General features: G+C 39.3%; 1 long non-coding RNA gene across 1 annotated transcript; it reads left to right on the top strand.

The window, feature by feature from the left end:
* Positions 1-3,640: 3,640 nt before the first annotated feature.
* LOC309711636 lies at positions 3,641-5,504 on the top strand. Its single transcript, XR_014278048.1, has 2 exons — positions 3,641-5,140; positions 5,234-5,504. It is a non-coding gene; the product is annotated as an uncharacterized lncRNA (long non-coding RNA).
* Positions 5,505-7,066: the final 1,562 nt, after the last annotated feature.

Raw genomic sequence — 7,066 nt, 5'->3', positions numbered from 1 at the left:
AAGGTAAAACAAATAACCAACATAAATCTGGGAACACTTGTTTTACCAACAAGTACAACAGAAAGAAATCTTTAAAAAAATCAACATAATGAATGCAAATAACATGGGGACATAAACATATTAAAATGTTTAGCATACAGTGCTTGACAAATGTAGTAGACAACCTGCCACAACAAAATAAAAAACAAATATTTTAGAAGTTTGTCAAAATCTTGTTTAAAACTACAAAAAATTATTCATGAGGCAAAACTGGATTCATATTTTATACCTTAATTTGAGACGACACACTGAACCGCTATAACTAATTTTCTATTTTCTATTGCAGTAAATAACTGTAATTATGAATCTTAGTCAAAAAATAATTATGTGATTTACTAATTTTTCAGCTTTTTTCTAAAACATTAATTTTGAAAATTCATGGATAACTATACAACAAAATAATAAACAATTATATTTTATCATAAAAATGTCATTTTGATTAAACAGCTGGTGCATAATGGTGGATTAACCATTACAGACATGATTTTGGTAATCATTAAAACTCTTAATGATAGGGCACCTCTGGCATAAACCTAAAAAAATAGGACAGCAAACTTTTTTCAACAAGGAAAAAGAATCTGGGGTTGAATTATTTTGGCAGTTACAAACTTTGACGATTAGCATGTGTTGGGGGAAAACTCTGTAAAAAACCCAGGAGAAATAAAGACACAATGAGACAAAGTTACTTTCTTTATCAAACGTGTACACGGGTGAGCTGCTAAGAACAACTCACAACGTGTACAGAGGCTGGGCACTTTTTATAAGTAAGACAGTGAGAACAGGATAAGAAAATACAAAACAGATAAAATAAACAACTCCATATGTGGCGCTAGTCTCGTCAGCAGAGAGCTGGGAGAAGGCTGTGAGAGATAAAACAATCTAAAACAATATGTCCCAAAACAGTATGTCTTTGCTGAGAAAGTCTAAAAAGATAATTCTAAACTAATCTAACCATAGACAAAAGGGCATGCTTGCACATTTAAAAGAAGGTAAAGAAACATAGAATCATTTTTCCTGTAACATTCCCTCCTGTTTTAACTTATTTTAAATGTATACAACAATTGTCTGTGAAGGTTATTTATTAAGTATCTTAAGCAATTTTTTAATTTTCAAAATGTCAGCATAGCAGAAATGGAAATCATTTGGTCTAAAGAATAAAACAAAATAAAATAATAAAAAGAACAAAGAAAATCATAGTAAATGAAAATCATAGTAAATGAAAATCATAGTAAATGAAATAACAAGTGGAATAAACAAGAAAAAATAATAAAACTAAACTACAAAAAATAAAAGGATGAAAACCTTATATTGTACCTGCATAAACTACTAATGTGTTAATCAGTGCATGATCACTTGACAAGTCATTTTTAATCACCACGTCATTCATTAGCAGTTATTACAAGTTCTCCTCTAACAGAATTGCAACGGGATGCTGTTCTTCTTGAGGCACGGCAACATAAGCAGTCATTGTAGTTGTTATCATCTTTGAAATCATTACTCTTAGACATGGCGGTGTAGCTGCTCCAGATGTGTGGTCAGTGACATATTTCTGCAGAATGGTCAAATTCTGCAAAGCTTCATAAATGTCTCCGCTTACAAACTCCTCCTTGTGATGCTGTTAGCAGGTCTAGAGTCAGTCTGTTCTGCAGCACCATCGTTCTGATGGCCTTCTGTTCTCCTGCTAAAGCCGGTCCCAGGGTCTTTGTCAAAGTTGATGCGTCGTAGCAGAGCATATCGGTTGATCTCCACATGATCCCGCACCTCGGCAGCTCCAATGCCGGGGATCAAGCTCTGTAAGAATTTCACTCCTCCTCAGATGCGAAACTCTGGTTCCTTTACTGCTTGGTGCCGTCCGTGCACATCCTGTCTGGTACTGAGTCTTTGTTTGTAGTGGCATTCGGTAGCTGTAGTTGGAGCGACAGTTGAGGCTCATCAGTGTCGCGTTACTGGCACAGGTTTCGTTGAGTGAACAGTCCATACACTTCCTCTCGTTCCTCGGTGGGCAGAAAGTGTATATGTATTTGCATAGCAGTCAGTTTTATTATTCCAGTAAGCTGTAGTGTTCATAAACTGCCACCAGAAATTAGTGGCATAGCCATGGGGAAACTTGGTGTACTTTCCTTTGTCATACAGTGTCTGCCTTTTCTTCATATAGCGTGACTTATTGTCCCTCACGGAAGCAAAGATGAGGAGCCCGGCCATGGTCAGGGCCGCTGCAGTTATTAAGAGCCACCACTTCATGACGACGGGACACACCCTCCTGTCGCGAGTAGACCCCCCGGCCAGGAAAGCTGACCCCTCCACCGGGCGAGATCACAACAAGTGGGCAAGCCTGCTGTCAGCTGTGTTTAGATGGCTTCACTTACTCGCCTGCAGTGACTCTGATGGATCCAGGATGGTCGTTCCGCAATTTTGCAAGCGGTCGGTGTAGTGAGGAGGACTTGGTATGGCCCCTCCCACCTGGGTGTGCTCCAGTTTTTCCTTTGGAGCACCTTGATCAGAACCCAGTCACCGGGCTTTAGTCTGCAAGACACTGGAGAAACATCATCAGGTTGTTGATTATGTACAATGATCTCTTTGTTTTCCAATAGCTTAGACATCCATTCTGCTAATGTGTTTTCTCTGATTGCTTTGTCTATTGGTTGACTGGTGATCGGCAGTGGGAACGGCCTGCCATGAATGATTTCAAATGGAGTTAGTTTATGGGAGCCTTGCGTTAAGCGCATCCACATTTTCACTAAACCCAAACATTCAGGCCACGGCCTTCCTGTTTCTGCCATGCATTTCCTGAGCCTTTGTTTTATAGTGCCGTTAGTTCTCTCTACAAGGCCTGCGCTCTGAGGGTGATAAGCACAGTGGTGTTTTATGCTGAAACCGAGTGCTTCAGAGACCTTAGTGATGACATCATTTACAAAATGAGTGCCGTTGTCTGATCGTATCAAAGCTGGGATGCCATATGTGGGTATGAAGTGATTGCACAGGCACTTTGCTACTGAAATTGCATCTGCCTTTTTCACTGGATAGATTTCCGGCCATTTTGAGAACACGTCTATAACCACTAGGGCGTATTTCGACCCTTGACATTTGCTTAGTTCAATAAAATCCATATGAATTGTGTGAAAAGGATAAGGTGGAGTGGGAAAACGGCCTCTTTTTGGTCGCAGATTTCCCTGAGCATTATATTTTTGACACGTCATGCACGTTCTGACAAATTGTTTTGCTGAAGTTTCAAAATTTACAGTGTAGAAATGAGAGTTGACAATACAGGTCATTCCCCCCGATGACAAATGCGTATAGCCATGAGTCACTAATGCCGCCATCTTGTGGAGAGATTTTGGCAGCACTGGCTTGCCATAACACATCATTAAGTCGTTTGTCAGAACTGCACCGTGTTTTAGCCATTTTGCCTGCTCTGCTGTGCTTGCTGCTTTTTGTTCATTTTTCAACACATCCAGTGGAATCTGATGTGTGTTTACTGCCATCAATGTGATGTTTGTCTTTTGTGCCGCCTGTTTTGCTGCTCTGTCAGCAAAGTTATTGCCTGTAGCAATGAAAGAGGCGTTGTAAGAGGTTGGCATGCTGAACTGGTTTTTGCGGTTGGTGTAATCATTCCTCTGGTTTTCCAGATTTTTTGCAAAATGATGCACAGCAGAGAAAACATACTGGCTGTCTATATAAATGGTTATTTGTTTATCTTTGTGTATTTCACATGCGCAAATCACAGCTGACAGCTCAGCGCTCTGTGCAGAATATGAAGAAGAAAGTGGTTTTGCTTCTATTATTTTACTATCTGTGGTTACTGCGTAACCTACACAATTTCGGCCTGTGCTGTAAGGTCAAGTGCTGTTCTCCTAGCTTCCACACTTGCTGATCATAAGGTGGATCTGGGCCTGGAGTTTGTTTAAATCTCAGAATGTTGTGATACTCGGTCGGTTTCTGGAAAGTGGATGTGGCGGGTGTCATTTAGCATGCACTCAGGTGTAATACCAGAAAAGAATGGCATGACTGCTATCTTAAGTTTTGTCAGAGCGTCTCTACCTAGCAAATTTACTGGACACGACGGGTCATATATGCATTTAATAAAGCACCTGCGGCCACTTGCTGTATGTACTAGTTCTAAAGGGGCAGTTAATTGTTGTACAGTTGTGTGGCCTGAAGCTGACGTTACAACTAATTTGTCCTTTGAAAACTGTAAGTTTAAGTGGCTGCCTCAAAACTGTTTTGCATTATTTCTCTGTGGCCTACTCCTACAATCTCGTGGGAAGTGACCTTCCTCTCCACGGTTCTAGCAGGCGTTGTCTCTATGTTATCTGCTGTTTCTGCGTGGCTGTCTGCAGCCTTGGTGTTTGTGACTTTGCTCGCCTCTCTGTTCCTGATAGCCACCTGCGAATTAGTGTTTTAGTCTGTTGTCAACACGTCAGCCTTATTTCTAAGTTACAGAATGCTTCTTCTCCTTTTTTTTTTTTTTTTTTTTTTTTTTGGTTTGGGAGAATAGATGCAACTCTACATTTTCACTTAAGGCATTTTTAGATAATTTCTAGTTCTTCAAACAATTCATGGATCTCACACATTTCAAACTTTCAAGTTAGGGTTGTTTCCCATTTATACAAATATATATATATTTAACTTTGCATTGCTCACAGCTCATAGCTCACAGCTCTAAACCTAGGCATTTTTCAATCATATGCCTAATCACTATGTGTCACTGTGATTCTCAAGTATTGTCACAAGTTCGTTTAAATTCGTTTCCAAAACCAACAAAATAATCAAACAAAAACAAAAAACATAAACGTGTCAGGACACAAAGGAAAAAAGAAAAATGCTGCCACCCGAACAAGGCAGAAGTCTGCATATGTTGGCTTGTAATAGCATGCAGCTTGTAACATGGTAGACTAATGTGCCTGTGTTAATTCAGCTCCATATTATTGTGTGAAGTTGCACTGGGTTGGGAGTGGTTTTGTGTGTGTCACATTTTTGGTGAGCCAATGGCTGGAATGGGGTTGGACTAATTAGAGGCAGGTGTACTTGATTGCACTGATACACTGGTCTTCTTATAGCCCACACTACAAACACTGCTGTGTTGTTTTGTCTCTCTGTGCAGGTATGTAATGTGATGAAATCAGATATGTTTGGGATGGATGGGTTTTGCCCTATGAATTTTATATTAAGTGTGTCGTTTTGTCTCTCTGTGCAGTCCAGGGCCTATTATATGCCACAGCCTAAAGGCAGCTGGGTTGCAGAGGCTTGAGTGACCACTGACTATATGCTTGCAGGGTGGTGGGTCTCCAAGGACAACTTCTAACCCTGTTAAAGGCAACATGTGGAGTGCAACTTGGCCGTGTGGCATAGCTGGCTCTGGCCTTGGGACTGTGTGTTTTTATACAATTCATAAGTGGGACACTGGACTGTTTTATCTTTTATCTCTTGATATATTTTTCGTCAATAAATTATCTTTTAGAATTTTATTGACTGACATCTTTTTGCCCACGACTGAGACGGTTGGTCAGACCTAGAGTCTTTCTTTGGGTGTGTTACAGCAGCTTCTGCTCTAAAAGAAACAAATAAATAAAAAGAAAAGAAAATGTGGAACATGCTCATCAGCTTAGCAGTGTCTACATATTTAATTCAGCTTCTCAATCCTGTAGTTGTAGCTGTTGTCTACAGGGTTTTGCTTATTGGTTGTTATTATAGGTGTGCTCTATATCTCAGCAATGTGTCATTCTAGGATGATAGGTTTCAAGCTGGTCAAGTGCCTCTATGCACTTCATTAGTTTAGTTATTCTCTGTATTGTCTTCATCTCACATGTCATTACACTGAGTTTCAGCAAACCTTAAGCTTGATGCAGACTACTGCTTAACAATTATCCACCTCACATCATAACCGATTAAGGTGCCTCTTCATATTAATATTATGTCATTGTTAATATTATCCTCTTTGTCTTATATAACAGCAATAGCATATTATAATATTTTATCAGTGTGTACCACTATACTACTCCTGAGCCAATTTGTTAGTTAGGATCATCTTATTCAGCAAACAGATAATTTAGAATTCATCCAATCTGCGGTCACATTTGTTCTCTCTGTTGCATGGCGGACCAGGCAGTTCTATTATAATATATTATTTATATTTTATTTTGTATCCATCAAGGGCTTCAGATGACCTGCAGAATCATCCTTTTCCCAGGGTGGAGACGGTTACCTTTTCACACACTGTCCTTGGCTGAACAATGACACAGCCTTAATATACCTTATTTATTTTATTAAAATATTTTCGTGTGAATTATTTGCTTTATATTCATTTTATACATGCTGGGCATGGTCATCATGCCAACTGTGTTTCATTGTTAATATCACTTTACAGGTTGTTATCCTTGCTATTATTAATTTCAAATACTCTAAAGAATTTCTACTGTAACTTTCCCTTTGTTCATCTTTATTTCGTACTTTTTATATTTATATCTACTCAGTGGGGTCTGTTTTCAACCCTTTTAAACTACTACAAAACTACTGTGATCTCTAGTTTTCACTTAATAAGGGATTATTAAGTTCTTCCTGATATGGGTGTTGCTGTAGATGCGGCTGCAGGAGTGAGTGATGGTTTACTAAAAGGATTGTGGGAACTGCACAGTGTCTCGTCTTCTGGTTTTACTAAACTGGCAGTTGAGTTCTGTTCTTCTGACTGTTTATATTTTGTTTTCTTAAATCTCTCAGTTTACAGACACTGTTTTTGTCCGGCGTCTGGACTTTTCTTTTCTCACCACTGCTCGTCAGCAGGAGTGAGTTTTAATTTCACTTGCTTGATTACCCATCTTATTTATGTATTTACTTATTTTTGTTTAAGTAATATATACACAATACAGCTGCTATCACCTTCGCTGGTATTAGAGACGAGAGTGGTTGCTCACACGCCCTTCTACTTTCGGACTATTTCCAAAAGCGGTGTGAACTTTACGAGACGGAACTCGACCGTTCTCTCAACTCACCAGCACGTCAGTGAATAGCAGTAAAAGAAAAACACAGTAGG

Source organism: Aulonocara stuartgranti (assembly GCF_965226115.1).
Source record: "Aulonocara stuartgranti genome assembly, chromosome: 7".
Lineage (NCBI taxonomy): Eukaryota > Metazoa > Chordata > Actinopteri > Cichliformes > Cichlidae > Aulonocara > Aulonocara stuartgranti.
This window is presented reverse-complemented; position numbering and strand designations above follow the sequence as displayed.